This window comes from Dermacentor andersoni, chromosome 8 (genome assembly GCF_023375885.2).
Source record: "Dermacentor andersoni chromosome 8, qqDerAnde1_hic_scaffold, whole genome shotgun sequence".
NCBI lineage: Eukaryota > Metazoa > Arthropoda > Arachnida > Ixodida > Ixodidae > Dermacentor > Dermacentor andersoni.
In genome coordinates this window covers 87,370,755-87,382,459 of record NC_092821.1, presented here as the reverse complement: position 1 = coordinate 87,382,459, position 11,705 = coordinate 87,370,755, and the positions used below count along the sequence as shown (strand labels likewise).

General features: G+C 47.1%; 1 protein-coding gene across 4 annotated transcripts in view; it reads left to right on the top strand.

The window, feature by feature from the left end:
• The first annotated feature begins 9,127 nt into the window (after nt 1-9,127).
• Nucleotides 9,128-11,705, top strand: part of LOC126529387 (putative phospholipase B-like 2) — a 46,328-nt gene continuing 43,750 nt past the window's right edge. For 2 of the 4 annotated variants that reach the window (XM_055069820.2, XM_055069819.2), the window contains exon 1: nt 9,129-9,419. The gene's annotated coding sequence lies outside the window, so the exon portion shown is untranslated. Of the gene's footprint in view, nt 9,420-11,705 lie in introns of all 4 variants that reach the window. The other 2 variants (XM_055069818.2, XM_050176982.3) reach the window with 2 other exon arrangements.

Below are 11,705 nucleotides of genomic sequence, written 5' to 3'. Positions count from 1 at the left end.
CTGCCACCGGAGCAGCCTGTGTTTCGACCCTGTGGCTTGCTGCTGGTTCCCTTTGGCCTATGCCGGACCATAAAACTTGCTCGGCGCGCCACTCTGATGGACCGCCAGATCGGCCTGACGCCGCAGTGCATTTCCAGGAAGCGCCGGCCACAGATGGTGGCCTTAGGACTACGGAGGCTGCCCGGACCCTCTCTCTCTCTTGACCTTGTTTCGTCCTTAGGGACTGTCTGTGGAATCTGGGGACTGAGGGATGTAACTTAAGCAGCTTGCAGCTGCTCGGTTGCTCTCTGCTTATAACCACCACAACATGTAAGCATAATATGAAGAATTCTTCGCCGAGAAAGCTCTCGTCGCCTTTGACTCTGCGTGAAGTGGGGCCTCCTGCCGGCCACGCATACCTCGGCACACGCAACAACGTGCTACATAAAAGTGTTTTTCCGAGCATGAAAGAAGTCCGCAAATACACGCAAAATTGCCGCGCGACTGTCCGCTCGAGGCACTTTGCGTGTACTCGCGAGCTTCTTTCACGCTCGGAAAAACACTTTTATGTAGCACGTATCGAGCAACAGAAAGCTGTCTCGGGAGTTTTTTCATGCTGCTCCCGTTGTCCGCGGCGGAGTTGTCCATTCGCAGACTAGTCCGCCGACACCGACACCGAATTTCCTGCGACGCGGGGCCCTCAACGCTGTCGCGCTAATATCGCGCTTCAGTGCTCGGAGATCCGCTGTTTGCATCTGGCCGTTGGACAATATTACGTATGTTTACCTAATTATTGATACTAACGCATGACGCAGTACTTTGTTGATAATGACAAATTTGAAAAGTGGCGAAGTCCTTTCAAGCCAGAAAGACGATGTTTAGGGAAATCCGTGTACTGGCCATCATTTCTACGCTGCCTGAAACGTCATGCTCGTAGTTCCGGTAGACACAAGCGTCACAGTTCTCTCTAGTAATTATTGTAGGAAACTGGTATGCTTTACAGTATGCGCGACGGGCGTGGGCCTGCTCTGCGTATGTTTGGCCCATCCATGAACTTGAATATAACTTCGTAACGGATATCTTACAATAATAATAAAAACATTTGTGCTAAGAACGTGTCATTATTCATTGGCCTGCGGCGGCTAAAGCGTCATCTGTCGCATCGGCATCAGTGGATCTGTCTTTGGATACCTGGATAAAAATTTGTAAACTTCGCTCCTCATTAAAAAAAAAAAAAGCTTATCAATCTCCGAGAATTAAAAAAATTAATTCCTGGTCCTAAATTGAAATTGCGCTTTCACGAGTAAGCATAATTCGATTTTCTGTTTTCCCCTATGATGCAATAGATTTCATTATAACCGGACCGGTGGTTGTCGCATAAAAGAATTTCTGCGTGTTACGCCCACTTAAATTGAGAAATCAGAGTTGGCCACGTGCTAAATCAATGTCGGGGGACTTGTACTTACCTGCGTCATGGCAGCGCTTAATAACCAGACACTCGCCATATATTACGTGGCGCCCGCTATCTCTATCCACAAGCACGCCACGTCTCAGATATTCCAGACGTGCAGGGTGTGATTGTCTTTGGCTTTTGAGCAACAGGTAGCAAAGCTGTGGTCGGGGATGGTGTGCCGGGAGCTCGTGCTGTTGTAGACGGCTCTCTCGAGGTCTAGGCGCTTGTTACTTTAGTTTATTGTAAGTTTGCAATCAAGTAAAATTTCTTGCAATTCATTACAAGTTCATTGAACTTGCTAGTTTGATTGGATCAGCGTGATAAACCGTGTCAGACGCACTTAGACCATTTGTTTAACGGTATTCGCGCAACAGGGTGACGCTTATTACAACTCGCCCAAGGTACTTGTGTTGAATCACGCGCATCGCTTAATGGCACGAAAAGCAACATGAACGCTTAGAAGCGCCGTGCATGAAACGATTCTCGCCTCACGAAGGAAGAAAAGAGCTTCCGATTGTCATGATTTCCTCCAGTCTTTGTACTTAACTACTGCGGCATTAGAAATTAACAAAGTCTGTCTAGTGCTATTCCTTAATTGCGCGCTAATTTCGCTTTGTGACCTCAGTCTTTTGAAATTTTCTCCAATATGGCGCGAAACCTTTTCAAGTTCCAACGATATGTTGCAATTTCCTTTCGTGCTGTTTCTCTTGAAATCATGTCCAATACACACGGCCTTTCCAGCATTATTTTACTACATTCTCGAAGAACACCGCGCAGAATCGAGCCATGTGTCTACTTTTTGTTTATTCCAGTTCTTTCAAAAAAAAGAATGTTTCAGCAATACGCCAGGTGTTCTTAAAACGAAGCTTTTTTTTTGTCTCGCCCCCCCCCCCCCCCCCGGCTTCGTAGTGAACGCGTTTTACATGTCAAAACCACGATTTGATTATGAGGCATACCGCGTAGGGGTGGACTACGGATTAATTTTACCCCCTAGGGGATGGTTAACGCGCTCCCAACGCACGGGACACGGGCTTTATTGCATTTCGCCCCAATCGGTATGCAGCCGACGCGGCCAGGGTTTGATCCCGCGACCTCACCACGGCTTCGAGTCTGTCAGTGTCTCGCACGGTACATAGACGACGAGTCTATTCAACTTTTCAATTATGTGCAGTAAGATTTCTGGCGAAGATGTAAATGAATGTAATTAGTTTATTTAGTGAATGAATCCCTTTGGTTCTTCTTGCAAATGACGTCCGCCTCGGCAGATAAGGTTCTGTATAGTGACGTGATTCGAAAAGAACCCGCTTAAACGGCTACCCCGCATGGAGCCTGAGCAAGTGTAAATCATGTGAAGCTTCAGGAGTGCTTTATTTTAACGCTTAGACGAGTACTTGTGAACTAAACATGCCGACTGCATTACGTGAACGCTCTCGATAGTTTTGAGAATTGAAACAACGCCAGACTCCTTTTTCAATATGGATGAAGCTATTGCGCAAACAAGTTAACATTAGCGAGGGCTTGCTGAAGGGACAGACCATCGCCTCTGTGCCGAATTCGAGCGGTGTCGGCACAGAATCACCTCTTGTCAGAAAGTTGCAAAATTTATGTGGCTATGGCGTATCGCTGCCGCGCACCACGTCCTGAGTTCGACTACCTGCCGCGGTCGCGGTATTTAAATATGAGTGCACATTTAGGTCTAGGCACACCTAAATGCACACCCAGGCGTTTGAAATTAATCCGGAGCTCTCCAGCATGGTGTTCCTCTCAGCCCACTGCTTATTTTCGCGACGTGAAACCTTCTAGTTTAGAACTTGTAAAAAGAAAGCAATATCAGTACGCTGAACTTGGAGGAATTTTAACAGACGCACTGATGGATGAAGATATAAAGCCATCTATAGACATCACTGCGACGTGACAGCACTAGCCGGGTGGTTGGAACGGAAGAGGAAGAACTCGGCAGCTGGTGGCGCGAACCTAGAGACTCGGTTCCCGCGTACAGCGAACAAGGCCCTGGTCCTGCACTGGGCGTGCAGAACGCCACTTGGCTCTCCTGAGGAAGCACACGTGAGGTCCGCGAGATTCGACCTTACCCGAGTGCACAATTTGTCGTGTGGAAGGGTGCAGCGCCACTCGGATTGGATCTATTCGCGAACGTCTATGTTGCAAACGAAACTTTCGGAAGACTTTGGCAGCGGGACTTATATTCGGGTGTGCTAAAAGGCCGCTACTAACTTGGGTTACGGATATGTGACGTTGCGTATGCGTCACTGCGTATGTGCCACTCTTCGAGGAACCTCTTTCATCCCACCTTGGGTTCCCGGATATGCGTAACTGGGTATGCACCTCACTTCAAGTGACTTCTTTCACGTGAAAGGTAGGGTATTAGGTAGGTGACGTGCCGTTTTGTGGTGCCTGGACAGCTCGTGCCTTGAAAACGTGGCAGTGTTACATAACAACACAAACTGAAGGCCGGCTGTCGTTGCGGATCAAGAGAGAGAGAGAGAGAGAGAGAGAGAGAGAGAGAGAGGATAGGGGAAAGGCAGGGAGGTTAACCAGAGAAAAGATCCGGTTTCCTACCCTACGCTGGGGAGAGAGGGGAGGGGGAGGTAAAGTGGTAACAAAGTAGAGATCAAAAGTTGTGAACCTCCTTTGATATGTCCATGAGTAGATGTACGACCTTGTCTTCCTCGAGCATTCTTGCGTTTGGTTGCTTTAATAATTTCAATATCTGCTAGGTCTTGGAAGTGCAAGTCTCACCTAGTAGTGCTCTGTGTGCCAGGGTGTGCTCTGCTTGTTTATTTTTTCGCGTCGAAGTCCCAGGAGCGTTTTTTTTGTTCATTGACGAAACTCGCCCCATTCGTTAATATTTGTTGGTGGTTTTTGAACCCGATAAGCGTGGTGTCACTGAGCGAAAAGACAACGTTGGACATTTGCCTGGCATTGTGCTATCCGTCGGACTGGTTCAGTCGCTGATAAAGTTTAGCCACTCGCCCACATCTTTGCCGTTTTCCCGGTGAAAATACGAGGCTCCCAGTAGTATAGCTCCACGTACCATCAGGCATCGGTCCCTGAGCGTTTGCGTCTTTGGACATGTCATCAGGTGAAGATGGTAATCTGACGAGACAAGGACTTCGAATGAGTGCTTCCGGCTCGGTCGTTGCTTGTGTTACCCCGCACCTCTACGAAAACTGTTACAACAAAAATGAAACGAGGTTTATTCAATATGCCTTATTTAGCTTTTTTGATTTGATTTGGTCAGTATGCTTGAAGTAGACCACAAAACGAAGGCGAACGTCTTTCTCCCCTTGCTATTGGTTCCATCCAACCACCCAAATTTTTTGGGCTGACGCGGGAACTTTGACCGTGATGATGTGACACACATTTCTCCGCTTTTCTCTTCAATTTGGGGAGCAGCGCGGTCGTTTCTATAAAACGCCGAATGTGTTGAAGAAAGACGATGACGACGGTTCAGAACGTGTACTATAAAGATGAGAAACATGCTGCAATAGCTCTGAAGATGATGAGGATCTTGTGGTCCGCTTGACGAAAGAGGGGAATTCCCCAAAGGAAAATAAATACGGCTTCTGTTCGGAGCACTTCTTATTGAAACCCTTCGCGGTAGTTGAGCGGCCATGGTGTTGAGCTGCCGAGAACGAGGCCGTGGGTTCGATCACCGACTGCGGAATGCAAGAACGCTCGTATATCGGTGCACTGGGTGCAATTCAAATAACCTCAAGTGTCCAAAATCCGTCCGCGGTCGCCCACTTCGCCGTGCCGCATAATGAAGTCGTCGTTTGGGTAACAAAAGTCACAGAATTTAATTTAACAACTTCTTCGTGTACTGGCTGGATAACGAAAGGGAAACGCTACGCGCCGGTTCAAGGGATTCTACCGGAACCAGCACAACAGGCATACGCTTAAATATCTAAAATTGCGACAAAGCAGTGTTCAGAAAGACGCGTAGATTGCTCGTTATTGGAACAAACGCTTAAACGAGCCTTCCATATGTAGAGAACGCTAATACACCTGGGCCTCCATTTACAGCGTTTCTTAAAGGGTCGCTGACCAAGTCTGGCCATTTTGAGCTGACACGCGGAGAGCATACAATGCGCGATAACGACCGTGTCTGCAAAGCATTACATCGCTACGCGCAGCGGAAATATCTGAACTTTCAAACCGAACGCCGTTTTCCCTTCTCCTCGCGGCCGCCGTGCTCCAAGCCGAATGATGACGTACACGTGCTAGTGCGCCTACGTACACGTGTTCGCGCAGTGACGTCGCTCGTGGTGACACGTGACTTCGAGAATAATTCAGGGCGAAATCTGCTATTAGTGTGACCTGGTGCTTCAACAGACGAGTTAAACATTAAAGAAATTATAAAACACACGAACCAAATGTCTGCATGTTTTTGTTTTACTTCGCACCGCAGTAAGAGAGATGTACTTCCGTTTCGTCTGCTTGTTTCCACGTCGTGGAGTCGCGGGCGCAGTCACCGAACTATGTCATTTTCTATCGTGTTCCAATGCGGGATCGTGCTCCGTATCCGCTTGTGCCTGATTCAGTATTCGTGTAGCACAGACTTATACCGCTAGTCAGACGTCCTCGAGCACAGCGCGCAAAATCGTGTGCTGCGCGGAACGAGACACTCGCAACACGCAGGCGACGCCCTCAGCGGAAGTGCGCCGCGCCGCAAAAAAGCAAGGAGAAAAAAAAAAATTAAGCCGGGCTCTTGACGTATGCGTCGCGCTATCCTCGAGGTCCGGTATGGGAGAACGCAGGGAAGAAAATTTCGCTTGCAGAAGCTATAAGGGGCAAGTGGAGAGAGCGCCTGTGTTGGCGGTGAAGCTCGCCTCCTGAAATATTGGGTTCGCGACACTGAAATATTTCTATTTCGGCTATTAATGAGCAGATTTGAAAAAAAAAAAATATTAGTGGCAGAACGCTCCCTAGAGGACACGTAACAACTTCCAGCGTATGACCAAAATTTGCTATGAAGCCTGGTGAGTAGCCCTTTAAGCGTTTCCTCACTGGAGGAGGAGGAGGAAAAAACTTTATTCTGGTCCTGTACAAGGTGTTGCCACCTGCCTGGCTAGTCCTATGTTGGGACCGGGATGTCAAGCCTCTTAGCCCTATCACGGACGTACTGGACAGCCAGGACTTGAGGGATATGATCTGGAGATCTGATCCTCCCTAAAAACCGATTCCGGAAAATGCCAGGGCCGAGCGACCCACACCTTTAGAGCAGTTGTTCAAGCGTACATATCTCCTTTTTGCATGCTTTGCATATAATATTCATGTCTGCAATGTCATAACATTCCTTTATTTGTGCAGGTGAATAAGACTGTTTGTAATTGCCTAAGTGTAACTGCTTGTGCTCTGTTGTGCTCTGTTTAGCCCAAAGTGAGGGGGTGAAAACTCCCTCCTTCCCCTGTAGTAATGTCTTGTAATTTCATTGTATGTAATGAGCGTATCTGTGTGTAAGTTCTCCAATCCAGCAGAATCAAAACCAAATGTAAAAGCGGCCCGTTCTGTAAGGCCGCGGGCGACGCTGTTGGCCGATTCATTTGGATTGACAGGAATGCCATCAAGTGAACCTAGGTGCGCCGGGAACCAATAATTGTAACGTGAGACATTTTTTTGCCTTTTGTTAATTATTCTCGCAGCCTGTGGGGCAATCTTTCCCCTATTGAAAGCTCTAATAGCTGTTTTCGAGTAGCTATATATTTCTGCGAATATATCGTCTGTTAGTGCCAATGCAATGACAACTTGTTCAGCGACTTCAGGTTTGCTAGTGTAGACCGTGGCGCAGTTGGTGCAATCGCCCTGATGATCCACTACCGCCGCCGCGAACTTAGTTCGATCCTTGTAGGCAGCCGAATCAACAAAGCAGGCTCCTCTGCCCCTTTATCCATTTTCTTGATTAACGCCCTGGCTCGTGCAACTCTCCTGTTGATGTTGTTTTGGGTGCACATTCCTGGGTAGCGGTGCGACAATTATGTTGTCTGCGAATTCTTGATTAACTTTAGTGTAGTGTGCTGGATCCGTAATGGGGTTGATCATGATCTTGTCCAGGATTGATCTTCCCGTGCTGGTTGTAGATAGTCTCGCTATTTGTGATGTTTCTTGAGCCTCCGCGATCTCCATGGTCGTATTAATTGTGTATTTCTAACTTGAGCAATTTTGCAGTGCTGGTTCGAATTGGGAGCCAGAATGCGCTTTTAACAACCTTCTTGATCGCTGCGTCAAGTTTCTTGAGTTGAACCTGCGTACAGTTGTACATGGCAGGTGGCGTATGAAATATGACAGAGTACGAAAGAGTTGATTAACCTGATGAGGTTATCTTCTTTCATGCCCTTGTGTCTTCCTGCCAGGCGTCTGATCATCCTGCACGCGTTATCCGTTTTAAGGGTGATTTTCTTGACCTCCGTATGGTTACCACCGTTTGCATCAATGAAAAAGCCTAGTACCCTGATCACGTTGACTATGGGTATATTGGCACCATTTTCTGTATGTAGGTGTATATTGCTTCCCGATAGAGGTTTCCAGCCCTTAGGCCTGCCCCCCTTTTCACGTCTATAAAGTAGCAACTCCGATTTATGTGGGGAGCAGCTGAGCCCAGTGGGTCTCAGGTATTCTTCCACCATCTTGATCGCTTCAGTCAGTGCGTCCTGTATCTGCCCTTCACTGCCACCAGCACACCGTACAGTGAGATCATCAGCATATATGGTATGGTCAATGCCCTTAATGTTGCCCAGATTTCTGGACAGAGCAATCATGCACAGGTTGAAAAGGACGGGAGAGATCACCAATCCTTGGGGGGTTCCTTGATCTCCGAGCTGAACCACTTCCGAGTTTGTGTCTCCGACCTTTACCTTTGCCGTGCGTGCTTCGAGAAAGGATTTGATGTATTTAAACATCCTCAACCCGAGTCGAATGTCTTCTATCGTTTTGAGGATGTGCTCATGCTTGATGCTGTCGAACGCTTTTTCCAAGTCTAATCCCGGTATGGCCTTAGTATTTCTGGAATATCCGTCGAGTATGTGGTGTTTAATTTGCTTCATGGTATCCTGCGTGGAAAGTGCGGACCTAAAACCCAGCGTGTCGTGAGTGTATATATTATTGTCCTCTAAGTGGCCCTTTGGCCTGTTAAGGTTTGCGTGTTCAGCGACCTTCCCCACGCATTGGCCACTCACATTTCAGGCTTTCGCCATGCAAAACAGCCATCAGCGCGATAAAAACACAATATACGCAGCGACGACTAATGGCGGACAGCTGTTACCTAAATGGCGATCTGAGGCTCCGAGATGTCTTCTATATGCGTCTACAAGTCAAGAAGGTTACTTCCATCTCGAAACGACAGCTTTGGTTTATTTTGTACGTTATCGTTATCTTCCATGCGGCTTTTAAGACATAACGACGGCGATTGTGGAAAAATAAAGATGGCCACGCAGTCTAATCGGTTCAGACGTCTCTTCCATCCCCTCGTTTCCGTAGCCCATTTTATCGTCCGAACGGCTGAAGCTTCGCCGGCTCAAACAAGAACAGTCGCTCGCCGCTTGGCGATAGCCCTTATCCGTCTGCCTGCTCGAGGGAACGCCGTCTGACTTGATAACTGCTTTCGGTATAAGTAGCGGGCTAAAGACAATGAAAGAACGCTTATCACGACAGAAGACCTATCGGAGCGTCGTTTCGCGCTGGCGAATGGCTCGCGGAGCGCGCACGTGATTCGACGGCGCGGACAGGGATTCCAACGGCCGGCCTCGTCGGATACATTCGCGTCGTCATAACACGGAGAGCAGCAGTCTTCCGTGCGACATATCGGGTGGAACGGTGACGACGGCCGCTGCGACTGCGGACTGACGAGAACGCGAGCCCGTGGGTCGTCGCGTGTTCGTGCGGAACGACGGGTGCATCGGACCCACCTGAAAGAGAGCGTGAAGTCCGCGCCTGGCCTCAACCAGAAACGGAGCTGCCATCTCGTACGCAGGTAATCTCGTGCTTGACTATGGACAACAACGGCCCCGCCGAGCAGCGCTGTCGCGCCGGTGTGAGAGCGCCGCATGCCGGCTGAAATTGAAATAACCGGGTTTACGTCTCTCCCATCTCTCGTTCGCACCGCCTTTGTTACATGTTTCACTGCGTGTGTTCGGGCACGTTTCGTACCGCGCGCAATGTGTGCCTGTGTTTGCGGACGTTTTATTGGAAGGACGATGTACACGCTTCTATTCGCCTTTAAGAAGATTGGTGCGCCTGCCGATTATTTTCGTGGCTGCAGTGCGGCGAAAGGGCAGCGTCTGCTTAGCCATCTAAGTGATGCGGAGCAGCTGATCGGACACGACATCGTCCTCGTCAGGGCGAAGTGCATTTCCCAAGTGAAGGACGACGTTGTTTACCACGTGGAGTTACAGGTAAGCATAATGTTCTCCACATTCATAGTCACATTACTGTTTTCGTTAATTTGCGGTGTGTACTATGTACCCTCGATTTTCGTACCTGGGGCTTCTATCTAAATACATGGGAAAGGATAAATCGTTTTTCTCGGCACCACTTCACCAAATGTGATGAAGTTTGCTGCATTTAAATGTAAGAGTTAGAATCTAGTGATGGTTCGTTGCGAATTTTCGATTTATGTTGTCGATTTATCAATAAAAATGCTGAAGGAACTAAAATTATTCGAAACCTAAACTGTCATGTTTGCGACTCTGTAACTCAGGAAAAAAAGATGCGATGTCACAATTTTGTAAATTGCTTCAAATAGTACATCTAAAGCGAATAAAATTGATATATTGCCGAAAGGCCCTGAGGGTAAATAAATAAATAAATAAATAAATAAATAAATAAATAAATAAATAAATAAATAAATAAATAGATAGATAAATAACACATGGCTCTAAAAAGTATGTAATATGTGAGCAATGATCTTGCGATACCCCTGTAAGCAATTTCACGAACTCTAGCAAGATAGAAACTGTCATATCAAATGTGTCCGCTTTAGATGGGCTGATTAATGATGCAGTTTACATAACTGCGATGTCTGTTCCTGGGGCAGAGCTATGAGCTTGTAAACTTTGTGCTTTATATTCTGCCCTCTTACAAATTTCTGAAAATTAATTAAAAAAAATTAAGTCCTTATATAGAACTTCCGTTTCCTACAGCCACTACAATGTAAGTTTCTCGCTCAAATGCAACAAACGTCATTAAAATCGGTGCGGGGGTTATTTCAAAAAGCGTTTCTGTGTTTTATATGCATTTGAATAGGCGGCATCGGAGTTGGGCCCAAGCTAAAGCTTCCTCCTAAGCAGTCCTGTCGCAGTGACGTCTTTAACCTTACTAACGCCCGACCAAGCGCATGTACGATACGCTATTAGTCAGACTATCATTATTTTTTGGGTAACGCTAGGCGGACGTTGGTATCATGATTTGGCATGTGCTATTTTACAGGCACACTTTTTTTTGAGAACTTGATTGATACCTCAGTCACACGTTGCACTTTCGATAGCGATGAAGGTCTTCAATCGCTGTTCATTCATTTGCGCAGTCTGCGGGAAACAGCTAGTCGCAGTCGAAAAATTTTATCTTGGTCACGATCGAAGTGCACCCCGTGACCGGGCTATAACTGCTCACCCCAAAGTAAGACCTAGTTCACTGCGTCTTTTTGCTAGAAAAATAATACACGGGGAACAACGGCGAATGCATTTCTGCTTTTTTGCAGCTATCGTGGTCGTGCCCCTTCAAGCGAGAGATTCACATTTTCTGCGGCAAGTGCACTTGCATTGCTGGTGTACGGGATCAGTGCAAGCATGCAGTGGCTGTATGCCTCTATATCAACAGCTGTGAGGAGCACAGCTGCACAAGCTGATCTCAGCGGTGGGGAAAGCCCAGCGCAAAGCCTCGGATTCAGCAATTACAACACTTATCAGACGTGTTCCCTCGTAAGTTTGAAGACTGTGCTGCATGGCGACATTCACAACAATGTGGCACAACGTAAAAAAAAAAAAATTTACTCACAGTAGGAAAACGGCTCTGAGTAGAAAGTGGTACACACACACAAGCTGCCGATATATACTTGTGAATAGAATTTTGCTTTTGTCTTAAGAACATTTATTTTATTGGCGGACCATTGCTATGCTGAATCCAGTTATACACCTTAAGGTATCTTAGTGTTGAGACAAACAATATTCAGCTGACTTTATGTACACATTTAAAGTGGAAACAAAATGTGTCGATAAACGCCATTTGTTTTCTCTTAATTTGTGCAGCGGGTAAGGAATAG